Below are 27064 nucleotides of genomic sequence, written 5' to 3'. Positions count from 1 at the left end.
CCTTTGCAGCCTGCCCCTCCCTCGATTCTTTCCACGGATGCCAGTTCCCTCAGCTGAGGGACCTTTCTTTTCAGCCCTGATCATCCTTTCAGGAGCCCCGCAAGTCATTCAGTCCGAAGGAGTAGAAGGCCTTCTATCAAGCTGTCCAGAGGTTGCATCGTACTCTGGAGGGTCATCATCTGGTGGGGAGGTCAGACAAATCAGATGACGGTACCGTACCTCAACAACCAAGGGGGTATTTATTCCAGTCCTTCAATGCAGTGGCTCTGCAGTTGTTTTAGTGGGGAGAGTTACATCCTCCTTCTCCAATAGCATTTTATGTGCAGGGGATACATAACGGGGTGGCGGATGCCCTTAGTCGTTCTTTCCCTCCCTTACAGATGTTGTCTCTCTCGGAGGACATGTTTTGACAAGTGTGCAGGAGGTTTGGTGTTCCCTTCCTGGATCTCTTTGCTTCCCGCCTAAATGTCCAGGTGCTTAGGATTTGTGCCCGGTTTCCTCAGATGGGGGCATTTGGGGCTTGGTGGATATGGTGGATGCCTTCACAATTCCTTGGCCCAAGTGCCTGTTGTATGCATTTCCTCCAGTGGCTTTGATTAACCAGTTTCTCGTTCATATGTAGGGGGAGCCCGGGTGCAGGGCAGGGCCATAGGACAGCTGGACAACCTTCAATGCCATATGTATCAAATGTTTGTGATTGCAGTGGTCTTTTTGTGGCCATGGAGGCCGTGGTTTCCCACTCTCAGAGGAATGGCGATCAGGTATCCTTAGTTGATCCCATCTTTTCCATTTCCTCTCAGGTCTTTCCCCTCTCTGGATCTCAGGCGCTTCCGCCTGTCAGTGTGGAAATTGAGAGGAGGGGGGTGGCAACATAAGGGGATCTCCTGACATTTAGCAGTGGCAGTGCAAAGGTCTAGAAAGACGGCTACACTTCCGGAAATTATTCCATTGGCGATTATATGACTGAAGTGGTGTGAGCTGGTTGGGGCTTCTCCACTGGAGTGTTCTCTTCCCAAGGATCTTCAATTTTTGTGGGAGGGGTTTGAGAAGCGTCCAGCTGTGTCTACGTTACACGCCAAGTTAGCTGCTATTAAGGCCCTCTGTTCTCCTTGGGAAAATATGCAAGATGTGGACGATTTGGTGGTTCGGTTGCTGAGTAGTTTTTCCTTGCAGCGTCCAGTCCAGAAGCCAGTCTTCCCTTTTTAGGTCGAGTCTAAGTGTATGACCCCTTGTATACTTTTAAGTATACTTCTTCTGTGGGTTTCCAGCTATTTCATTTGTTAGTTTCAGTGTCATTTAAAAATCCTTTTTTGCTAGTGGTCAGACATGCCTCTTTGTTCCTCCTTCTGTGTGGGAGCAGGGACCAACTACTTATAATTACGCTTTGTCCTGTTTATCTAGTCTTTAGGAGACTTGTTTTTTTACTTTGTTTCCAAGCCCCAGCCACGCCCGGTGTCATGAACCCCACACATGCTGTCTGCTAGAGCACTTCAGTTCTTGTAGTCAAAACACTCTGCTGCTCCAGTACTGACCCTTGGGCGCAGCTCCATCAGTGCACCTCAGTTCGCACACTCCAAGCCCTCAGCCATGCCAGGAATCCCATACACGCCATCTGCCAGAGCACCTCAGTTCTTGCAGTAGGTACACTCTGCTGCTCCAGTATTGGGACCTTGGGCACAGCTCCATCAGTGCACCTTAGTTCACACACTTCAAGCCCTCAGTTGTGCCAGTGCCAGGAACCCCACACACTCTCTACTACAGCACCTCAGTTCTTGCAGTCAGTACACTCTGCTGTTCCAGTACTGGGACCTCAGGTGCAGCTCCATCAGTACGCCTCAGCTCTACCCCACCGAGGTCACTTCCTTTCCTATATGCGGACCCCACTCATACAGTTCCATTACAGCAGCTCAATTTTAATATTAAGTCACACTGCAATGCCAATATTGGACCCAAAAGAGCAAAACACAGCTCAGACAGAGCACCTCAAGTCTAACATCCAATGCCACTGTTGATGGGAACCATCATGGCTCCACCAGAATCCATAAATTCTAACATTCAGTGCACATTTCTTCTCAGTACTAAGGCTCACTCACACCTCCTTCAGGACTCATTGCTTCTGTAGTTAAGCGGCAATGTCACTACCATACTGGGCCCTACTAGCAGCTTCACCAGGTAACCTCCAGATTAACACTTGGCAACACTGGCACACCAATACTAGGTTCCACACGTAGCTCCATTAACATACCTCACTTCTGACCTTGTGTGCTCGTTATTATGCTACTACTGTAGCCCACATACAACTCTGTCAGTGCACCTCAACCCTAACCTGCAGCGCTCCATTATTCCAATACCAGGAATTGCACGGTGCTCAGTTTCCCATTCCTCACCCGCTGCCTTACTGTTATTCCAGCACTGGGCCGGGGCACAGCTCGGACCATGAAGTGCCCCAAAATTGCTGTGGGGGACACAATTAAATCTATTCTTAGCTGCCATCTTTATTTGGGAGGGTCTGTTTCACCTATCTCACTCCCTTCTTTCCTTTACGCTGGTTACTCTCAATGTTTTCTTTCTCACCTACTTTTCTCTTCCCAGCTCTTAAAATCCACACATCAACTGTTTCGCTCTCTTTCAACTGTTTATTTCTACTCCTCTCCCTTTTTTTATTCCCCTTTTACTCTTGCTCCCTCCTCTTCAAACACGCAAAAACTTGGTTATTTCTTTCCTCGATTCATTCCTCTCTTTTTTCTTCATCAGAAGTTCATTCTTTCACTTTTTTTTCTCCCCTTCATTATTTATTTATTTATTTATTTTCCTTTTTTATTTGCTCTTTCCTTTGACTTGGTATGCGTCCTTTGTACGTTTTTTTGTAGATCTGTCTTACCTCCTTTCTCTGGTGCATTCGTTTTTTTTGCCTGCCATGATCTGTGACTGGGGGTGAGTCCTGTGCTTGCTATGCCACCAGATTCAAGCTAACCTGGCTGATGAAGGGTGATACCCTGAAGTTGGTCCCAGGATGCTTGTTTCTGGTCCAGGGGAAGACCTGGCCTGGCAGTTCGGGCTGGACTGTTCCCATGGGGAGCAGGTTCAAGACTGATTTAAGTATGCCTGGGTCCAAACTGGAATGGCATGGTAAGCAAGCAAAAAACAAAAAAACAAAAAAAAATAAAACACAATGGATTAAACCCAGATCTGTGACTAGGGGTGAATGCTTGATTTACTCTGCATTCTGTCCACCATCTGTTGTTTTTGCATTTGTCGCCCCATGTGTGAAGGGCAAGCCAGACGTGGGTCCCGTGCTTGCTATGCCACCAGATTCAAGCTAGCCTGTCTGATGAAGGGTGATACCCTGAAACTGGTCCCAGGAGGGCTGTTTCTGGTCCAGGGGAGACCTGGCCTGGCAATTCAGACTGGACTGTTCCCATGGGGAGCAGGTTCAAGACTGATTTGCATATGGCTGGATCCAAACTGGAATGGCATGGCAAGAAAGAAAACTCAGATCTCTGACTAGGGGTGAATGCCTGATTTGCTCTGCATTATGTCCATCATCTGTTGTTTTTGCATTTGCATCTTTATACAAGCCCTACCTACCATCTTATATTTCAGTCTGTATTTCTAAAGTTCATGTCAGCATTAGTAACAGTAGATATAGTGTCTCAAGCGAATACATACAGATGAGCCCGAACTCATGCAGATGAAGAAAATAAACAGAGAGAATGCCAGTGTTATCAGAGCATTCAAAAGGGAGACTGGGGAAGCCATTTAAGTTTAATAAGGAAAAGAATGTATACATTTTTTTTTTTTTTTTTTAAATGTAAAAAATGCAAAAGAAAGTGGAGAGTCAACTACGACGTTGGTTGCAAACAGGTTTACAAAACTTCACTGAAAAAATATCAACATGCTATCTGCAGAGCCCGGTTAAATGATTTGGCAGAAAGGATCAAGCATTTCTCAAACTCCTCAAAGAAGATTTATAATCTTATAAATTATTACTTTATAAAACATGAGGCTGTGGACACTAGACCTCCCCCAACAGTAGAATGCTGTGAATTATTTGTGAACCACTTTCTTGGGACAGCGAGTAATATTTAAGACACTTTAATAGCAGGTCACAAGGACAAGACTGATGGAATGATCACAAGTAATAATACCAACATTAAACTTCTCATGTTTCCCCCAGTTGATCAAAGAGGACGTAGCTGCCATGGCAGGCTTAGTCAAGTCAGGCTCACCTCTTGACCCTACTCCAACAGACATTTTATTGAGGCCGAGATGTAGTGATTTCTGCTTTGACAGGATATATATATATATATATATATATATATATATATATATATATATATATATATATATACACACACACACAAATACTGCATTGTTCCGAGGAATGGAAAGACACCATAATTCGTCCGCTACTTTAAAAAAAAAAAAACACACTCTAGATCCACAGGTGGTGGAAAATTATAGACCTATAGCTCTACTCCCTGGACTTAGTAAAATCTTGGAGAAGATTATAAACCGGCACCTTGCAGAATACCTGGAAGCCAACTATATCCTTAATCCTACTCAAGCAGGTTTCCGTTCCGGACATGGAACAGAACCATCACTCTTAAGGGCCACAGAAGACCTTAAAATGATCCTGGATCAGGGCCGCTCAGTGGCTCTGATTCTTCTTGACCTAAGGGCTGCTTTCGATACAGTCTCCCATTCTATCCTACTGCATCGACTTGAAGAAGCAGGCATCACAAGGAATGGCTTTAAATGCTTAGCCTCTTCTTTAGATAAGCAGAGTTTTCAAGTCAGCGAGGGACCTTTTTGTTCAACTAGTCATCAGCTAAAATGCGGGCTTTCACAGGGCTCATTATTCAACCCCACACTTTTCAACATGTTCGTTTGTCCGTCCGTTCTCATTTTCAGTTTTTCGACACAGGCTATATGAAACTCAATAGCTGCTGAGAGAAGATGTCAAAATGCATGGCAGCCAGCTGCCTAGCTGTGAATGGAGAGAACATTCAGGGTATGATAGGGGGCAATAATCTAACTCTCTGGGAGCAGATTAGTTGGCTTTCCTCCCCGGGGAACGCCCATTTTCTAAGCTCAAAGTTAGGAGCCTTGGGATTACTTTAAACAATCATCTCTCTATGGCCTCTCAAGCAAAGAAGGTGGCTGGCTGCTGCTTCAGACACCTGGGAGCCTACAGGAAAACTTTAAAATGGATTCCAGTGGAGTCAATAAAAATAGTCATTCAGAGATTTATTCTGTCACGCCTTTATTATGGCAACTCACTTTTTTGGGTAGCTTAATGACAGGTCATTACAAAAAACTTCAAATTATTCAGAACGCTGCTGCTCCTAAAACGCAGTCTTCATGGGCAACACTGAAAACCCTTCATTGGTTGCCCATAAGTCGCAGGGTACAATTCAAGACACTATCTCTAATAATTCAAACAAACCAAAGTGTCACCTTGATCTTCTTGTTGTTCCCAAAGTCTAGAGAGCTAGAAGTGGAGGACGATCCTTCGCATATCTTGCACCCAAACTCTAGCACTCCTTGCCAATCAGCCTGAGAATTGAAAATAATTTCATGAGTTTCAGAAAGCAGTTAAAAACCCTCCTGTTTCCCTAAGTAGTTTATCGATTCTCACTCTATCTAAGCGTCTAGCGCTGGGAAGTCCGGTGTCGGGTAGCCATGCGCTTTACAAAACTGGTGAATGGAATAGAATAGAATAAAGAAACCATTTTACTTTCTGCTCCGTCCTCCCGTGCAAACAAGGTTTACTGTTATTAGAGCCCTCTGGATTCATGGAAATGTTAGCTGGACTGTGTGCACAAATAACTGCTTCCATTACAGAATGTTCGCTCCATGGTTCAGAGATAAGTAAAGAAATGCTGGTCTGTCACCTAGCTCCACACACTTATCAGAGTTCAAAGGGAACCGCTGACGGAGTAAATGTGCGGCCACTCACACGAGATTGAACCGTTATTTTAACTCCCAGTTCTGTTCTCAAGTTTGGTGGTAAAACATCTGTGTATGAAGTACTTCCAAGTACTGGAGCAAGGAAGGAAGTTAATAAATTATTGGCAGCAATAGGCAGCAAAACTTGTAGAAGAAAAATCCTCCTGGGGTGGTAATCTTGCAATGACCTTTACTTGTCTGATTGTGTGATGAGATCACTTCTTTCCCTTATATTCAATGCACTTACGAAGGTCTAAAAACTGTAGTCTGTAAACTGACTAGGGGACTCTGTTCGGTTGATCCATAGAAGCTCTGGTGCAGCAGGATTTACTAATAAATCTGAAGACCTCCCCTGACTGGCTGCTCTTTTATTTGAAGAGTGATTCTGAATCTGCGTTATCGGTAGTCTATGCGCACTACTTCGGATGTGCCCCATTTGAGGTCAGAGAAAATTCAGCCCTGTGCTTCCGTGTAATCTCCGACAGAACACTTTTTTTTTATATAATTAGGAGGACATCTGTTAGCTGCCAGTGGAACTGCAGCCTTTGCTCTCCACCTGTCAGTTGAACTACGAAATCGGTCTATTGCCTTTGGAATATCCGTACTACTGGCTAGCTGCCAGTGGTGCTGGAGCCTTTGATATTTGTGGAATCTTAATTGTCAATGATGTCTTGATGGTGTAGAAAGTGATGTTATCGATTTAATTTGTATTATCATCTGATGTAGTGGGAGGTCAAAAGCAGAGTACTGGGTTGTAATACCTGCGTAGCTACCAATAAAGCAATTTAAACAGACACACTGTGGTGTTAATGATACCATCAATGAAGTCAATGGTGATGCGATACGTCATGCAAACAGAGGTCATGCATGATTTCATCCTCCAATGCAATCTCCATTGCCAAGTAAAGGCTGCAGCAATCACTTCCTCACACATGGAAACCCACAAGGCTATTAGTTTGGATGCTGCAGTACTACTACCTGCATCTAAATGTACAGGTAAGTTGTAGGCACAGTAACCAGGCTGTATTCCCACTATCTGTAAACAGACATGTAGACCCTACCTTTTTTTGGTTTGAACTATTTCTGTCTGTAGGGTACAGCAAGCCCCAGAAAAGGGTGGCTTTCCTTTTATTTCTGTGCAGCTGCGCAGACCTCATCTGTGGTTTGTTATTTGTTTTGTCTTGGGCAGGAGTGGAGAGGGAAAGTAAGGGTGAGGCATGACGCAAAGATAATTATTTTTGTATTTTGTGATGTGGCCTGCTGGATAGTTATCAGTATCTCGACCTGTTCAGCATAGGTATGTATGGAGAATGACAGGGGAGAAAGCAGGTGTGCCAGCATCCTGATGTGCTTAGAAGGTTCCTAGCAGGAAGAAAAGTGATATGCTGAACTGCTTGTCAAGTATTCAACTGCCCACATTCATCACTGTTCTGCTTGCTGGGAATCTCCCTTTCACATGCTACAGTTTTTAAGATCATAGGCTCTGGATTGTTTATTACTTTTTTTTTTTTTTTTTTTTTTTTTTTTAAATCCACACTCCGAGGTATACCTGCATTTTTATGGACTCAAACTCATTTGGTCTATTCTCAAAGGATCAGGTGTGGTCATTATGGTTATTTTACTAAGATGATCAATTCACTGCACCCATCTGTGTAGCTCTGTCATCATGCAATCACTTTCTACTTGGGAGTTGCTCTCGAGTCTGGATGAGCACCGTTCTCTGCTTTGCTGCTGACAGCAGGATATCACTTTAAGTTGCATTTGTTTTCTTGTGATTATTCCAAAACCCCTTTGGAAAACCGCTGCCGCCGTCTAATGTGCCACAAACGAAAGATCTGTCTTGGCATCTCCTAACTACTCAACATTTTTTGGCTCTCTAATGCTTGTTGCTTCTGTTGTGGCACCAACACCAATGGCCTGTTCATCTGCACCTATTCTGATGTCTTACTAGTTTCGATTTCCACATTTAGCCATCTTTCACAGACTTCAATAATAACCGCGCACCTACTATATCCTCAACTCCTTCAATGATCTGCATGTTTTGTTTCTTACCATCACCTCAGACAATCAAATCTACTGGTAAGACTACAAATTCAAAGGTTCCAAACTTATGACAGAGCACACATTTAAAACGAGAAGAGTGTATGACTACTACTTCCCTGCATAGCTAAATTCTGCTTCCAACTTTTGCACTTGATTTTGTTTTACTGAATTTTTACACCTTGCTGCACTGTCAAATTAAGCATAAGGCTATTACTTTGTATGAACATTTATCAACACACATTCACATATAACCATATATAATCAGCTGAAGTATGATTACACATACTCACATATTCCTAGAAACCTTACATGCCTATCGGGGGCTCCTTATATTTTGAATTTGCTTACTAGGTCATCATGGCCTTTGAATCTATGTGTCATTAGATCACAGTCTACCAGACAGGCCAGCGGTCTGGTTTGCTAAAGACATCTTGAGGACTTTAGGAAAGTTGACCTATGAATTAATTCTGCTCGTTGATTACCATTGGCTTTGTGATTTGTAACTCACACTTTCTGGGTTTCCATTTGCTGGCTTTATTTGCTTTAGGTCGCCCCTCCAATTGCCTAAACAGTGTTTTCTACATCCTCCCACGAACAAGCCTTTAAATCTTGTTCTTACCTCAATACATTAGCTGTGCATTCAAAGACTGAGGTCAAATGCCAGGCTCTGTCTTCCAAGGGCACCCGTTTACTTTTCTTTCTCGGACTGCAAAATAAGAGGATTTATGTGACAATCTTGCTGGATACCGGGGGTAGGCAAGAGTTTTGTTTTCTACCATACAACAACATGTGTTAGTATTTCAGAATATATCAGAATTATGAACGCACAAATAAAGGATATTTTTTGTTATTTCCGAAGTGTGTTGGAAACAAATACTTTAATATGATCAAAACAAATCTTCGAACTAGGTGCTGCATTTTTGCCTGCGCACTGTATAGTTTTAATAGTAAAACTATATGTCTATGCAAATGTAATGGTCATTTCAATTAAAAATTATTTGTCTGTAATGGCAATGTGCTACCCCACTATGAATACTTCTCTCTTCGCCACTCCACTCCACTGCAATCTATGCCACTTCACACTACACCCCTCTACTCTACCTTGTACCAATTTACTAAATGCCATTGCACTCTCTGCCACACTACACCACACCGCTTTTCACCACTACACTCGGCTTCACTCCAGCCTAGGCCACACCAATCTACCCTGCACAACTCCATTCTACGCTACTATACTCTACGCCACTTTGCAACACTACACTCTACGCCAATCCAATGAACACTACTTCAATCTACTCTGCACCACTAATCTCTATGCCACTGCACTCTACGCCACTTTCCTTTGCCATTACACTTTATGCCACTCTTCCCTGCACCACACCACCATGCCACTTCACTCTACTCTGGAAAAAAATCTACGTCACTGCACTCTATGCCACTTTACTCTTAACCACTGCACTCTACGCCACTTCTCTCTACACCAATCACTCTGACACTCTATTCTGCAACACTGTACTCCACACCACTGGACTCTATGGCACTATACTTTACACCACTCTATGCTACTCTACCGTGCATCACTGCAGACTGTGCCACTCGACTTTACTCTGAACTCCACACCCCTCCACTCCTTTCTACTAAGCACCACTCTAATCTATACTGCTGCACTGTACGCCACTGCACTCTACACCACTCCAGTGTATGCCACTCTACGCAATTCCACACTATGCCGCTCAAATACACAACACACTCTGCCTCTCCACAACACTCTACTCCACTCTGTCATTCCAACCTACGAGACCCCACGCCACTCTCCTCTATTCCGTTAACTTTTAGCCATGCTGAACAGAGCCACGCTGGTGAACAACATGGCTAAAACACATTAGCAAAGCCAATAGCAGTTACATAAGCAAAATCGATTGGCTTTGCCAATGTTTGTTTGGCGTTTGCAATCATTAACTAGCTTGTACACATTTGTTTAGCATTATGCAACAGTGTGAGCAACATTTATCGTAAAATCAGCTACTATGCTTCTAGTTCATGTATTCATTAGAATGTCTGACTGATGGTTAAGAGAAAGGCACAATGGTTTTAACATGAATCTGCAAGTGAATTTGCTTTTTTTTCTTCCCATTTTACGTGACAAGCCACAAAGTTGATTTTTTGCAAAATAATGATGTTTTACAGCCCTCTCAGAAACTCAACTTTGGGTTCCCGGACAATTCTTTGCTATTGAATGATGGCTTCGGTACAGTTAGACAAACGCGGCCAGAGATACTTCAGTTAGCTTTAATTTGTAGACAGAGGCCTGGAAATAAATGATGTTCTAGTATGCGTACATGACAACATGCAAATAATGAACCCTTATAGAATGCCATACATTTGATGGCAATACGTGTAGATGTGTGTGCGTGGGCACTTGGGGCGAACGTGTGCCAGTAACTCACAAAAATAAATCATATCCCAGCAAGTTTTGTTTTTTTAAATCTCTTAGAAATGTAGGTCTCTAGTTGGGAGAGGTATGCACCCTTGTCCAAGTAGGGACCACAATCCTAGTCAAGGTAACTTATTACACAACCCAAATTATCCCGTGCTCACCCTCTGGTAGTTTAGCACAGAGCAGGCAGGTTTAACTTAAAAGGTTATGTGTGTAGTATGCAATAACTCATACAGTGCTACAGTGAAGACATCACAAAAAAAAAAAAAAAAAAAAAAAAAAAAAAAAAAACACACAGGTTAAGAAAAATATATAAGATTTCTCTGAATAAACTAATGTCAAAACGACAAAAAGTCAACATACACAAGCAGAGTTATGCATTTTTTAAAGATTAAATCCCACTAAAGCGCTTAGAAACACAATGGCTCCAACTGGGGATATTACAGCATCGTTCCCAATAATCTGACGCCACAGGTGCCGGTCACGGAGTCGCACAGACCCCCAAGCTACAGTACCTTTAAAACAAAGAAACAAAGACATACCATGGAGTCATGGAGGTGATGAGTCGCTGGAGTCAGTGCGACATCAGTCCCTTACGGCATCCGGGGAAGTGAGGTGTCAGTTACGCACTGCAAAGCAGGGGAGGCGTTGGTTGCAGAAGGAGCTGGTGCAGTGGCGAGACATTGGTTCCTTCTGACCCGGCAGGGTCGATGGAACCAGTCGGTCAAGACGTGATGTGTTGACAACAGTGTTGCGATCACACTGCGGGACGTCAGCAGTGTCGTCGGACTTAAATTGCAGGTCGCGGTCATTGCATGCAGCGAAGATCACTGAGCTGTTGCGGCTGCGGTGCTGGAGTCACTGAAGTCTGTGCTGGAGTCGTTGAAGTCGGTGAACTAGCTAGATGCTAGTAGATGAAGTCTTTGTTGGCCCTGAGACTTCCAAACAGGAGGCAAGCTCAATCCAAGCCCTTGGAGAGCACATTTGGGGAAGGCAGAATCATCTGGTTCTCACTACCAGAACATGTAAAACACATAAATATATGCCCTGCCTTTTACTTACATGGCACCCTGCCCTATAGGTTACCTCTGGCCTACCTTGGGGAGTGACATGTAGAAAACAGGGAGTTTCAAGCTTGGCAAGTATTTTTAAATGTCAAGTCAAAGTGGCAGTGAAACTGCATACACAGGCCTTGCAATGGCAGGCCTGAGATATCGGTAAGGAGCTACTTATGTGGGTGGAACAATCAGTGCTGCAGGCCTACTAGCAGCATTTAATCTACAGGCCCTGGGCACATGTAGGACACCTTACTAGGGATTACAAGTAAAATAAATATGCCAATTGGCTATGAGCCAATGTTACCATATTTTGGGAGAGAGCACATGCACACTAGCACTGGCTGGCAGTGCCCAGAGGCCTAAAGTCAAAAAGGATGAGGTCAGAAAAAGGAGGAGGAGGAAGGCAAAAAGTTTAGGGTGACTTCAAGAGAGGGCCATTTTCCAACAGTACCTAACACACATTCTCTCCAGGTAAGTTGGGGGGAGATGTGTGGGCCATAACTTACCTGTTCTATCTGCCCAAGCTGGGTAACTGGTATACCTGAGCTTGCTGTATGCCATGGTGCTTGTATAACATTATGTTCACAAAATGTTCTTGATGATGTAACAAAGAGGTACACAGAGCACCATACAATTTGAAAAGTTGAACAGACTAACAGAAAATTAATCATATGCACAGGTCTTAATTTTCCCACATATGACAAGAGTGGGACATTAACTGCCTCATCTCTTATGGTAGTTATGGGACCCTAAACCCTAAACCCTCTGCCATTCTGCAAACAAGATGCTCCTAACTGATTATTGTCAATGGGAAGCAGCTACATAGATAAACAAAATCACTAATGATGTGTTATAAAAATGGCCACAACTTATTTCCTATTAATCAAAACCTAAACCTGATTAATCTTAGGAAATTATTCGCCTTAATTTGTGCACTGAAAAAATGTGGATGCTCAAATACGCTACTACAACTTATGAAAATAATGCTTTCTCTTTCCACATATATACATCCTCAGATTGAGGGCCATCTCAAAACGTGTCTATCGGATATAGCCCAACAAGCTTCGGCAAAGTCAACAGGACTTGTTTATGTGACGGCGAGTTGAGCAGATGCAAGCTGCTTGGGGGGGGGGTGGGGTAGGAGGAGGGGGGAGCTTAGAAGGTCAGGCAGTGGTTTAGGTAGGCCAGTCCTATGTTGTGCCGTGCCTTGTAGGTGTGCGTCAGTAGCATGTAGGTGATGCCTTTGTTGACCGAGAGCCAACCCAGGTCTCCGAGGTAAGGGGAGATGTGGCTGTTGCTGGGGATGTCCAGGATGACTCTGGCTGCTGCCTTATGGATTCTCTGTAGTCTTGTTTGGAGCTTCTTTGTGATGCTGCCGTAGAGTGCATTGCTGTAGTCTAGTTTGCTGCTGACAAGGACATGGGTGACCATCCTTCTTGTCTTGGTGGGGATCCAATTGAAAATCTTCTGAAGTAAGAACAGGGTGTGGAAGCAGGACAATGAGAGGGCGTTGACTTGGCAGGTCATGAAGAGCATGGAGTCCAGGATGATGCCTGGATTGCATGCATGATCAGTGGGGGCATTTCCTAGGGTGGTTGGCCACCGGGAGTCATCCCAGGAGGAGGGGGTGGAGCCAATTACGAGGATCTCGGTCTTGTTAAAGTGGAGTTTGAGGCAGCTAGTTTCCATTCACGCAGGGACTGCTCTCATTCTGTTGTCAGTGGCTACGAGGACGGTGGTTTCGGTGCTGTGGTTGCTTCGGAATCCAGACTAGGAGGCATCTAGGCCTTGGTTTTCTTTGAGGAACTCAATGAGTTGCATGTTGATGGGCTTTTCAGTTACCTTGATCGGAAGGGGAGCAGAGAAATGGGTGTGTAATTCTTCAAATCCTTTGGGTTGGCAGAGGGTTCCTTTAGAAGTGGGTTGATCTCTGCATGCTTTCAGTCGGATGGGGAGGTGGCAGTTTCGATGGAGCGGTTGATAGCCCGGCAGAGCACTGGTGCAATGGTGGCAGGGGCTAGGTTGAAAATGTGATGGGGGGCACGGGTCTGAGGGTGCCAGACTTAAGGAGTTTCTGGGTGGCTTCCTTGGAGATAGGGGCCCAGTGGTTCAGAGTCTGGTGTGGCGTGAGGGCAGTGGTGGTGCTGGTGGGCGGGATTTTAAGTAATCAATATCAAGACAGATCATAAACAATTAAATCTGAGAGCATTTAACTTATTCCTCAAAGCAAAATTGATTCCAGCCAACACGTGTTTCGCAGCAATAAGTGCTGCTTCTTCAGAGCTGAAATTGTAAACAAAGAAAACCAAATTCCACTATAGCTACATGTCTCTTTTAGACTGATGAAACTAGAACCATAAGCACTGTCAAATACAAACAGACTTAACATTTTCTATACAAAAGTTCACATTCCTTTTAGACATGCTCAAGTTCTGTTCAGTGATTGAAACATTAATTCCTACAAGAAAGAAAAAAGTGCTTGAAACTGCAAAAAAACGGTATGCTGATAATATAAAAGAAATTTCGTACCTTCTCTTCTTAATACAAATAAAAAGTATCACAGAACTGATATTTGGAATATTGATGCCAGCTCAAAATATCAATCCACAGTTAAGTACTTAATTCTAAGGTACACTTGCTAATACTCAGTTGAGCCTGATCTTTTCTTAACAAGCTCATAAAATTGCTTGCACTTCACACAATGCTGTTGTCCAGCCATTACTGGTCAGTCAAAAGTAATCTAGATTTAACTGTGTATGAGCCGCCTTGATATTTATTACTTCATGATCTACATGGACCTAGTTGTTAATGATGTGCCTTAGGTATAGACTATGAACTTTGGAAAATATATGTATGGAAAAGTACGACATCTCGATGAAAAACATTGTCATTGGAGTACAATGTCTTATTGATAATTTTCAAAATAAACTCATGAATGGCTGTAAAAAAAAAAAAAATATATATATATATATAGTAATACAGGTTTACTTTATGATTAATATAATAATAGCACAGCTCCCTACAAACCAAAGAATTATCATTTATGTACTGACTTGGTTGGGCATCAGTCTCCAGTAGGTGAGCTTGCGCAGGGTCACCGCTATCTTTGCCTAAAATTGATAGAAGTAGATCGGAATGGGGAAGACTGGAGTGGGGTAAACTAGGTGGATTAGTATGGAAGAATGGAATTAAGCATGGGTAGACTGGGGTAGTTTGGGGTGGGGTACAGTGGGGTAGATCGGGGTGGAGTGGAGTAAGGTAGAGTGGGGTAGATTGGAGTGGGGGTGGGGTAGACTGCCGTGGAGTGGGGTAGATCAGGTGGATTGGGATAAACTGGGGTAGACTGGAGTGGGTTGGGGTAGACAGGAGTAGAGAGAAGAAGAAAGAAATAGAGGAGAAGAAAGGAATGGAGAGAAGAAGAAAGGAGTGGAACAAATTACAGAGACTGGAGTATGATAGACTGGGTGGATTAAGGGAGGGTAGATTATGGTGGAGTAGGGTTGACTGGAGTGAGGTAGTTAAGAGAAGGACAGCTAGGTGAGGGGAAGATTGGGGTGGAGTAGATATGAGTGGAGTTGGATAGAGTGGTGTGGGGTACATTGGAATGGGGAGGGGTGGATGAGGTGGGGTAGACTGGGTTAGGGTGGAGTAGACTAGAGAGGAGTAGGTAGATTAGGATGGATTGGAGTGGAGTCTAGATTGGAGTGGAGTGAGAGAGCGAAGAGTGTAGTGGGGGTAGATTAGGGTGAAGTAGGGTAGTGGAATAGAATAGGGTAGAGTGAAGAGGGATGATTGGAGTAGGGTATATTGGAATGGAGTGTGGTAGATTGGGGTGGAGTGCGTGGATTGGGTAGACTGGAGCGGGGTTGATTTGGCTACTGTGGAGTATGGAAGACAGGTGAGTGGATGGATTGCAGTGGAGTAGAGACAGGAGTGGAGTGAGATACTTTGGGGAGCAGTGGAGTGGGGTAGATTGGAGTGGACTGTAGTGGGGTAGATTAGGATGGAGTGGGGTGAACTAGGTGGACTAGAGTAGGGTAGATTGGAAGGGACTGAGGTAGTTTGGAGTGGGAAAGAATGAAGAGGGATGATTGAAGTGGGGACGTTTAGAGTGGGGTAGATTGGAGTGGTGTAAGATACAGTGGGGTAGATTGCAGTGGGGTAAATGGGGTAGAGTGGGGGAAGACTGGGGTAGACTGAAGTGGAGGTGGATAGACTGGAGCAGAGAAGATTGGGTAGATTGGAGTGGGGTGAGTAAATTGGGGTGGGGTAGACTTTAGTGGAATGGGGTAGACCGGAGCTGAGTAAATTGGAGTTGATTGTAGCAAAGTGTGGGGGGAGTAGACTGGGATACATTGGAGTGGAGGGACGTAGAGTGGGTTGTGTAATGGATGGAGTGGCATAGATTGAAGTGGCGTAGAGTCACGTGACATGTTGTAGCGCGTCGTGGAGGGGAGTGAAGTGGCATGTCGTTGACGTGGAGTGCTGTAGAATGGAGTGGCATAGTGTGGAGTATGCATGGTGTGGTAGTGCTCTGCCATTAAAGACAACACATTTTTACTTGAAATGACCATTACATTTGCACTGAAATACGGTTTTACTGCACTCAAAACGATAATGTGTGCAAATGTCATCACCTAGTGTATGGATGTGTTTGTTTCCACCACACTTCAGAATTACAAAAAAAGTGCTTAATTTGTACTAAATTTGATATACTCTCAAATGTTTGTTGTGTGATATTTAAAAAACAGACTATACTCTCTTTTCTTGGTTACTATGCAAGATTGTCAGATAAATTCTCTCACTTTGAAGTCAGAACAATAAAAATAAACATGAACAACAAGCTCCCTGAACGAAGAGCCTAGCATTTGTCCTCAGGCTTTGAATGCACAGAAAATGTGACAAGATAAGAACAAGACTCCAATGGTAATAAACGGGCAGAATGCATTTCCAGCTCAACTTTATGAAAGTCCCCAAGGTGTCTTTAGCAAACCAGACAGCTGTGTTGTATGGTAGGCTGCAACCTAAAAACACTGCATGAAAAATTTATCTGGACAAAACACTTTGGATTGTTGACCATCCCTTCTTGAATGACCCTGTTATTACATGTTGCATTTCTCCGCTTTCAAGTACAGCCTACGGTAAAGAGGGATGTGGAATTCCTATTGCCTGACGCCCGGGACATATTGTTTGAGGTCAAGTGCAACAAGTTTTCATGTTTAGTTTGTCCTTAGGACAAGTAGGCACAACCCCTGCAGAACAAACCCTTTGGCTGCCAGTTTAGAGATAAGAACTGTCTGCATTTGAAGTAATATGTGTCCATATGTAAATTCTGTTAGAACTTTTATTTATGGTTCATTAAAGAAAAGTCTTCATTATTAGCTTGTGCGCTGTAAATAAACGTCGTATGGTCACGTTGCACTACTAAAAGTGGTTCCAGTTAAAAAAAAAAAAAGTGTACATATATATTTGAAAAGTTTAACAATATGAGGCTAAGTATAATACTCCCAGAATACTCTCTGATTAGATGCAAATGTTTGCAGAAGCTTATAAGCAAGAGTTCAGAAAACAAATGCAAGTGGAAAAAAAAGTTTTTGTTACTATGAAACTTTAGGTGCAGTTTCTTTGAAGCATCATTTAGTAAAATGTGTTGATGCATGCTAGTATTTTTTTGAAAATATTCCTAATGGAATATCAGTGCAAACATTTTCAATGAGATTATGGGAAGCACAAAAATAAACAAGCACTGGCAAAGCCAACTGACCCAACATTTTTGTGAGACTTTTGGTTTTGTCAATTCATGTCTTATTTTGACATGCCTTTTGTAACCCTTTATTGTTGGGGGGGGCTGCCAGGCCCTCACAATTATAACAAACATTGGCAAAAAACAAAATAAGTTTTTTGGTCTCAAAAAGCACACATTCCCACCAGTGGCCTAACAAAGGCCCTGCAGCCCCCATCCAGGAGGCCCACTCAGCACGGCACCCGCACTGAGGAAGTCTGGGGGTGGAGGGATCCCCCTCCATGTTCTTTGCAGCGAGACCATCTCCACTTTCGTTGCACCACCAGTTGCAACATTAGTTCCTGGCACTGAACAAAACTTAGGGGGTCATTCTGACCCTGGCGGTAAAATCCGCCAGGGCCAACGACCGCGGGAGCACCGCCAACAGGCTGGCGGTGCTCCCATGGGCATTCTGACCGCGGCGGTACAGCCGCGGTCAGAAACGGAAAACCGGTGGTGTACCGCCGGTTTCCCGCTGCCCTGGGGAATCCATGGGGATTCCGACCCCCATACCGCCATCATGTTCCTGGCGGTTTTGGCCGCCAGGAACAGGATGGCGGTATGGGGTGTCGTGGGGCCCCTGTAACAGTGCCCCACAAAGATTTTCAGTGTCTGCCATGAAGACACTGAAAATCGCGACGGGTGCAACTGCACCCGTCGCACCCCTTCCACTCCGCCGGATCCATTCGGAGCCGGCATCCTCATGGAAGGGTGTTTCCCGCTGGGCTGGCGGGCGGCCTTCTGGCGGTTGCCCGCCAGCCCAGCGGGAAACCCAGAATACCCGTGGCGGTCTTTTGACCACGCAGCGGTATTCTGGCGGTCCCAGCCAGGCCGGCGGCTTCCGCCGCCGGCCGGGGTCAGAATGACCCCCTTAGTGTGCCAATATGCTCCTTGTGGAAGAGCAGAATGCGATCACTCACAGTAAAGCCAGCCGATAGATAGAGAAGAAAACAAGTTACTTACCTGTAACTACAGTTATCCAGTATTGGTATCTTTCATAAATTCACATGCTTGAATCATCCCCGAAGTGGGAGTCCCACAGTACATAAAATAGCAGTAATTAACAAAACATTTTTTTTTTTCCTATAGGCTAAAATGGAAACACCAGCCACTCATAAAGCCTATCCAAGTCCTTTTATGAAAAGGACCCAAACCTGCCTGCTGGCCAATCAGGCACCAGCACCCTCTAGAACACTCTCCAGAGAAGCTCCTTCCCTCAGATTTTCTAGCACGAGAGTGAAAAGATTGTAACCTGAGAGGAAATGCGAGCGTCTAAGGAGAGGAGGGTGGGTCGCATGTGAATTTATGAAAGATTCCAATGCTGGATAACCGTAGTTACAGGTAAGTAACTTGTTTCCTTATCCAGTATTGGATCTTTCATAAATTCACATGCTTGAATCTGAATAGCCAGCAGTACTGTTGATAAACGTTATACTCGCAGTGGATGGAGGCTGCGAGCATAGAAATCCTCTAAAACAGGTTATCAAATAGCTAGCTCATAAATCTTGTATTATGAACTTCAAACAAATATACATAAATATATACATATACCTTAAATATCCATATATATACACATAGATATAAAAGCATGTCAAAACTATAGTGCATAGCCATTATAGACTATTTGCATATAAAACAGTTTCTACACAATCAAGGAAAGGTCTCACCTTAATGAAAGAGATGACGTAGAACAGCCTGTCCAACTAGAAAGTCAGTTCTCTGCGAGGACTCCAAACAATAGTGCTGCGTGAAGGAGTGCGTAGTCTTCCATGTCGCAGCTTGGCATATTTTATCCAGGGCAATACCCTGAAACAAAGCAGCTGATGTGGAGACTGCCCTTGTGGAGTGGGCTCTGGGGCACCTAGTCAACGGTTTTCCTGCTCTGGTGTGACAAAACTGAAACGTAGAGGCAATCCACCGGGCTACAGTGGCCTTGGTGACCCCTGTTCCTTGTCGTGCAAGAGAATAAGATACCAAGAGCTGATTTGCTTTCCTAATTTGTTTGGTACTTTGAAGGTAAAATTTGAGGCATCTTTTGATGTCCAAAGAATGCAGAGTTTTTTCTGCGATTGTAGTTGGATTTGGGAAAAAGGTTTGTAGTATCACAGGCTCATTGAGATGAAATGATGATGGCACTTTAGGAATGTATCTGGGGTTGGTCCTGAGCAGAACAAAGTCATCCGAAAAAAACAGAAAAGGTTCTTTACAAGTAAAAGCCTGTATATCACTGACTCTCCTGGTGGAAGTGAGAGCAAGCAGGGTTGCCACCTTCCATGTGATGTACTTGAGTTCCGCCCTGTGAATAGGTTTGAAAGGAGCTTTCATGAGCTGGGACAAGACTATATTCAGATGCCACTCTGGCGGAGGTGGACGCACCGGAGGGAAAGTGCGGAAGAGGCCTTTCATGAACTGCTCAACGATTCTGGATGAGCCGATTGAAGGCATATTAGCAGAGCGCCTATAAGAGGCAATAGCTGCCAGATGAATCTTGATGGATGCATGGCAAAGACCAGCCTTAAAGAGCGTGAGACGGTACGAGAGAATTTGTTCAGGCTTAATTTGTAAAGGGTGGAATTTGTTCTGAGAACACCAAACAAAATCTCTTCCACTTGAGCTTGTACGTCTTATTTGTACTCTCCACTCGCATTCGGACTTCATCTTCCTGAGGAGTCTGGGGATCAACGGGATGGGGGGGGGGGGGGGGGGGGGGGGAAGCATAGGCAAAGATCCCGGACCATCTCATCCAAGGAGAATTTCCCCCACGACCCCGTAGAACTGGCATTTGGCGTTCAGATTGGTGGCAAACAAGTCTAGGATCGGTTGACCCCTGTGTTGGAAGATGGCGTTGAGTATCTTCTGGTTGAGTTCCCACTAGTGGCAGTTGTCGTCCGTCCTGCTGAAAGAATCCACTAGGGCGTTGTTGACCCCTGGCAGGTGCCCCACCCTGAGGCGGATATTGGGCAGTGTGACCCAGTCCCAAAGAGATTGAGCTTCCCTTAAGAGGGAGAGGGATCTTGTTCCTCCCTGCTTGTTGATATAAAACATACTTGTTGTGTTGTCCGTCCTGACCAACACTGAGGACCCTGCGATGCGTGGAAGAAAAGCCTTGAGCGTGAGGTGGATCGCCTTTAATTCCAACAGATTTATGTGCATTCCTTTCTGAAGATCCGACCATCTTCCCTGAATGCGCATGTCTTGTAAATGGCCTCCCCAGCCTTCCAAGGAAGCGTCTGTGGTGATGATAAAATCTGTTATTGGTGTTAAAAAAGTAAGACCTTTGGAGAGATGATTGGTCTGAGACGAACACTTCAACGTCTGGCGAATTCTTGGTGTAAGTTATTAAGTCATCGGAGGACCCTTGTGACTGGGTCCATTGGAGCTGTAATTCTTCTTGTAATGGTCTCATTCTCAATCTTGCCAGTCGAACCAGGACGATGGCTGAGGAAATCATGCCCAGAAGAGACTTGAACAGTCGCACTGAAACAAACTTATTTCTGGAAATACTGACAGCTAAGTTGGTTAGTTTCTGCTGCTGTGCCGGAGTGAGGTATGCTTTGTTTTTGACGGTGTCTAATTCTGCACCCAGGAAGACTCTCCTGCATGAGGGAAGAATGACCGACTTCTGTAGATTTACTTTTAGCCCCAAACTGCAGAATAACTTCAGGCAAGCGTTTGTAGCCCTGGAGGCTAGTAGTAGAAGAAGGAGCTTTTATGAGCCAGTCGTCCAGGTATGGAAAAACCTGGAAACCTCCGTTGCGGAGAAAACCTGCGACTGGAGCAACGCATTTCGTGAAAATTCGTGGAGCTGACTTCAGACCAAATGGGAGAACTTTGAACTGATAATGGGCACCGGCTACAGTAAAGCGGAGATATTTGCAATGTTTCTGATGTATTGGTATGTGGAAATAAGCAGCTTGGAGATCCATTGTTGTCATAAAATCTCCAGGATTGAGAAGGTGCAGGATATCCAACAGCGTGATCATCTGAAAAGATTGTTTGCGAAGGAACTTGTTGGAGTTTCCTGAGATCTAGTATCGGCCTCCATTCCCCTGACTTCTTCTTTATCAGGAAGAAACGGGAATAGAACCCAAGACCTTTTTGCTGAACTGGAACCTTTTCTATAGCTCCCTTGGCAAGCATAAGGAATACTTCCTGCTGAAGCAGACGAAGATGGAACGGTCTGGATGTTCTTGGTGGATGATGCGATGGTTTTTTGTATGAATTCCAGGGTAGGACCTCTTGTCACTATATCCAGCACCCATTTGTCTGATGTTATGTTTTCCCACTCCTGGATGTAATTGGAGATGTTTGCTCCTACTTGTTGATTGTGTAAACAATGGGGAAGCATAGCCGGTGCCTGGTGATGATCTTTGCTTTCTGGGTTGATCTCGGTTTTGTGAACCCTGTCTTTTCTTTCCTCCCTGTCTAGCGTATGAGGCCATGGATGGTTGCCTATACTGCTGCTGATAGGACGGCCTATATTGGGGTTGCTGATGCTGCCTGTGAAAGGAACCTCGAAATGAGGTAAATCATCTTCCTTTTGCACCCCGAAAGGGCTGTTTCCGGTACTGCAGGGTATGTAGGGACTTGGCAGTGTCTGTGTCTGTCTTGATGGCCTGCAGCGCATCATCTACGTGCTTGCCGAAGAAAGATTCTCCATCGTAAGGCATGTCGAGAATTCTGGACTGCACTTCCGGTCTGAAAGATGTGGCCTTGAGCCAACCTTGTCGGCGTAACACACGGGTTCTTAGAACGCCTTTGAGACGCTTGAGAAATAACAGAATCCGGCTTTGGGTGACCAGTGAGACATGCCGGAGAGACCTGAGTTGCCTTGTATTTTTTGTCCAACTTTTGTGGCACTGGTGGGACTGTTGCCGGGTTGCGCATGATCTTGGTACCCTCGCTCCATATAAAGTTAATAATGGGAATGGCCCTTACAGACTCCCTTGACTGTTCCTTAAAATCATGGAGGAAGCATTCTGATTGTGAAACAGATGTTGGAAGGTGGAAGCGTGCAGCAGCCCTGTCCATTAGATTGTGGAAACCACCTATATCCTCGGGTGGAGAATCTGAAGGGCGAGGAGCTGGTGGAGAAGGAGTGGGGGCTAAGTAGTCATCCCATTCCTCAGTGGGATGCTGCAGCGTAGATATCTCTCCTTCTTCCTCTTCTTCCCCTGAAGTGGAATCTTCATCCCCAGGGGGGCAGCTAAAATGGAATGAGGTGTCATCCTGGGAGTAGCTGGAGGGACGTTTCTTGGTGTAACAGGAGAAGCTGGCGGTGGTTGATCTTCTTCTGTAACTGGGAACCTCCTCCTATAATCCTGCAACATTGATTGTAAATCCTGGATTAAGGAGGCAGGCATCTGTATAGAGTCTCTTGGCTGAGGCGGTTGGTAATAGCTTTCTTGATGTGAGTAATATGGTTGGTACTGATCATACTCCTTATCGTCATCCTCTTCCTGGTATTTAACATGTAACTGGGATGGGCTGTGCGCATCTCCAAATGGACCCTCATCCGATTCCTCCCAATCCAGTAAATGACTGGGTAGTAAAGTTGACACCTTGCTTGGTGACGTGTCTGTAGGATAAATCTCAGATCTGGGCAGAGATGTGATCTTGACCATGGCCCGAAGATCAGGAGACCTGGAAGAGGTAGAGGTAGGAATAGCCTCTATCTGTCTCACAGGCACCAATGGCATCGTAGATGGTGTCAATGATGATGGTGCTGTCGACGGTAGTGTTATCAGGGATGATCCTTCCATCGACAGTGGTCTCGTTGACGACGGCCTCGTTGACGGTGTCCTTGGCGACGGTGCGCCAGCCGACGATGCTGTCGTTGGTGGTATTGCAGTCGACGGGGCTTTCGTTGACGATGTTATCAACGACGATGTTGTCGTCGACGAAGGCGTCGATGTTGTCAGCGACGCACTCTTTTCTGGAATCCTCATCAACCGAGGTTTAATAGAGGAAATAGGAGCCTTTACCGTCGACGTCAAGGTAGTCGTCGCCGACGAGTGGTGGAAACGGTAAATGTAAACACCGTCGGAACGGTCGTCGACTTAATTTTATGGTTACCTTTCTAGAGGTAGAAGGCTCAGAGGAAGGAGAACGACGGGACGACTCCTTCTTTTGACAAGGAGAGAATGGCTCAGAAGAGATTGAAGCCTGTAAGCCTTTTCCATGATGTAATTTCTGCCTCTTTCTAGATCTTTCTGCCTGGCCCAGGTCCTCAGATTTGGACCTTTTGTGTGGCCTTTCTGACCCATTCTCCTCACCTGAAGTACAGGATTTTGCCTGTAACCATGTCAGAAGTCTACCCTCACGGTCTCTGAGGGTTTTTGTGGAGAAAGTATGGCATATCTTGCAGTCCTTCACCTGGTGTTGTGGGTAGAGGCAATACAAGCAGTCTTTATGTGGATCATCCACATGGAGTCTTTTCTTTCCACAGGTCTTGCAAGAGCGGAAAAGGCCTTTTCTAGAAGAATCCGACATTTTTAGAGTTCTCTTGAGAGAAAATAATTCTGTAGAAGTAGAAAACTGAGCAGAGCTCAGGGAGACTCCCTTCACACGACGTGCGGTAGAAAATCTGAGGGAAGAAGCTTCTCTGGAGAGTGTTTTAGAGGGTGCTGGTGCCTGATTGGCCAGCAGGCAGGTTTGGGTCCTTTTCACAAAAGGACTTGGATAGGCTATATGAGTGGCTGGTGTTTCCATTATAGCCTATAGGAAAAAAACATATTTGTTAATTATTGCTATTTTATGTACCGTGGGACTCCCACTACGACGATGAGGATGATTCAAGCATGTGAATTTATGAAAGATCTAATATAAACAAAATGTATTTGTTAACGCCAGACCTAATTAGGAACCCAATTCTTAAAGAAAGTCACAAGAGTGCACCCATGGTATACGTCTTTGAATTAGTAATGCCTTTCATGAATTCACAAGAACTTATAGAAGTAGGAAAAGAAGAAAACCACGGCACATCACAGGATCAAGGTGAGAACACTTTATTCCTTGACTTTTTCAAGGCTTGCTAAATATGAATTATGTGCCAGGACAACGCTACTAGCACTCGGTTCATAATACAACGGACGCTCTACAGACTTACCAGGGTCTATTTTTCTTGAGTGCTTCCATGCTATGATGCTTACACCTTGCTGTACAACTCTTGAAACTTTGGAATCCCACCATATTTAATCCCATAATTCATATTTAGCAAGCCTTGAAAAAGTCAAGAATGACGAAACACGTGTCGGCTGTTTGTTTACAAACTTGAAAAAAGCACTGTGTCCTTACACCACGTATCTAGTGCATTTCATGACACCAGAAGTTTTCAGCCCAGACTTGTTACCAAGGAATAAAGTGTTCTCACCTTGATCCTGTGACGTGCCGTGGTTTTCTTCTTTTCCTACATGGACTGTGACCTTATGGTTAACAGCGTACTACACCCTGTGGCTGGGTATACTACCACTTGAGCACTCTAGCCTGTCTGAATCAGACACACTACCATGAACTTCCGATATCCAGGACAGTAGTATTTCTGGATGTGCGTACCGCTTATACACAGCCACAACTTGTTCTGATAACTTATAGAAGTAGATCAGGAAATCGTACTCCTACAAAATATTTGTGCACTGTATTTTAGCACAAGCTCACTTCCCTCCAACCACTTTTTCTCAACCCTAGAAGAACTTCTACTTCTGCCATAGTCAAAAGCAAATTTCCAACCTTTCTCATTATGGGGAAAAAAATTAGAGAAGAGCTAATGAAAATCCTTAAAACATAAAAGTTAGAAGGTTTGCAGACTCAAAGGCATTCCAGCCATGGAACTGTTGCTTACTGCTTCCTGCAGTCCCAGCATGTAGATCTGTGGAAAGGTGGCAAAATAAAGACACTCCTATAGTGGGGATTCAGATTGCAAGTATTCAAGCCCTATTCTAGTAGTAGCCCTGGCATAATCAGAGGGGCTATTATTAGAGCTCTTACATAATGAGGTTTCTACCATAATTTGTCGCCGCACTACATGGCACCAAAGGGACAAGTAGATTTTTGACAGGACAAGTAGATTTAAGAAGCAATCTATCCCATGGGCAAGTAGATATTTTATTAAATTCCACACCCCTGGGTAAATCATATGCTTGTCTACCTTAAAATATCATAGTACTACTCCAAAATGCCCACATTTCAAATCCCAGATCACAGTCTCTCCCTCTAGGAGAGCATAACCCTGTTATCTAACCATACCTAATCTCTGGTAGCCCGTCTATTCATCCCGTCATTTATTAGCATGAACTTGTATACTCCTATGAATGATCATGCAGATATAGGTACTGCTTTGCTTCTGACTGAGGGGGAACGAAGCTAAAGAATGCAAACGATGCAGCACTCTCACAGTAATTCATGTATAAAGGCACTTCCCAGGTTTCATATATACTAAAAGAATAACATGAGCACTTAATGTGAATGCAGTAACACATGTGCAACTCTCAAAATAATCGCAGCAGTGGAATAATAATAATCAAAGAAAAATGCAATATATCAACAACGAATATATATGCAGTGACTACGTATATTTATGCACGCACACAGTAAAACTAGATATTAAAAATAAAAAATGCATCACCATGGGGATAGAATCCAAAATCATCCTTGTCTGCCAATGTCCAGCTGTGGAACCCGTGACAGCTAAGGCAGGAGAGACCACCCAAACAGGATTACTCTGAGCAACGCACCCACTCTCAGAGAGGAGTTCCTTCTCTCTCAGTGTCAAGCTTCCCCACCTTATATACCTTAAACAAACTTAAGAGGAAGGTTCTAGAAACCTCCCCTCCCATCGCGTAAGTTGTGAAATTCAAGCGCTGGCCATACTAGGCCAGTGATGAGAAAACACACCCAAGACTGGCCATATCCCAAGGTGCATTTCCAGGACCGAGCTGTACCCTTTTCTACCATAAACACGGTCAGCCTTGTACAGTCTTATCAATGTTTCATCCCCCATATGTTGCCTTCCCTGATGAGAAAAGCAAAAAAACGTGAACAAGCTGTGCGCAGAAAAATACCTGGCCACCAAAGTGACAGCATTTGAAGTTAGGCACAGCACAAAATTAAGTCTGTGGTCAAGATGGAGTTGGTGGTTAAACACAGATAGCATTACAATATACTATTAGTTTATTTTATAACAAAGAGAATGGAGCAAGTGGTTGGAATGTTTGCCTTGAGAGCACAAGAGTAATACTAACAAAATAACAAACTGATTTATCATGAACCTTGGGTTTCATATTGGTGTGCTAGTCGCAGTAAAGCACTACAATGCTTCATCGTGGGTGTCAAGTGCTACCAAAATATAATTACAATACACTGACCACTGAAACTTGACACACAAGACATTGGACAGCAATTCATCATCACTTTACACACTGAAGCCAAACAGGGAGTGCAAACCATGATCAATCCACATCATAGACATTCCCTAAACTACATTAGCAACTCTATGCTACAGTTAGAAAATAAATGTCTTCAGCAGGCAAACCTTCACCCCAACATACACCTTTCATTTTTTAAAGACCACAGAAGATGCCTTATGTTTCCATTATTTGTTTCACTCTTTCCTACTACAGTACATGCATGTACCCAGCATGCACACACCAGCCACATTGGATGTGGCTTCATTTGTTTGCTTTCAAAATACTGTAACTAAAAAAGGACCTCCCAATCATAGTTTGCAGTGATATTAATCCATAGCTGTCTGAAGCAACAGGTCTCATCCACTTGAACAGGAGCTACTGCATCTCC

The 27064-nt window shown here is 44.2% G+C and overlaps 1 protein-coding gene across 5 annotated transcripts in view; it reads right to left on the bottom strand.

Moving 5' to 3' along the window:
* Positions 1-27064, bottom strand: part of LOC138245921 (zinc finger MYM-type protein 1-like) — a 69005-nt gene that overhangs the window by 14541 nt on the left and 27400 nt on the right. For 2 of the 5 annotated variants that reach the window (XM_069199983.1, XM_069199986.1), the window contains exon 2: positions 8615-8701. The exons of 2 other annotated variants lie outside the window; for them this stretch is intronic. The gene's annotated coding sequence lies outside the window, so the exon portion shown is untranslated. Of the gene's footprint in view, positions 1-5460; positions 5560-8614; positions 8702-27064 lie in introns of all 5 variants that reach the window. One more of the 5 variants, XM_069199985.1, reaches the window with a different exon arrangement.

This window comes from Pleurodeles waltl, chromosome 7 (genome assembly GCF_031143425.1).
Source record: "Pleurodeles waltl isolate 20211129_DDA chromosome 7, aPleWal1.hap1.20221129, whole genome shotgun sequence".
NCBI classification, from domain to species: Eukaryota; Metazoa; Chordata; class Amphibia; order Caudata; family Salamandridae; genus Pleurodeles; species Pleurodeles waltl.
This window is presented reverse-complemented; position numbering and strand designations above follow the sequence as displayed.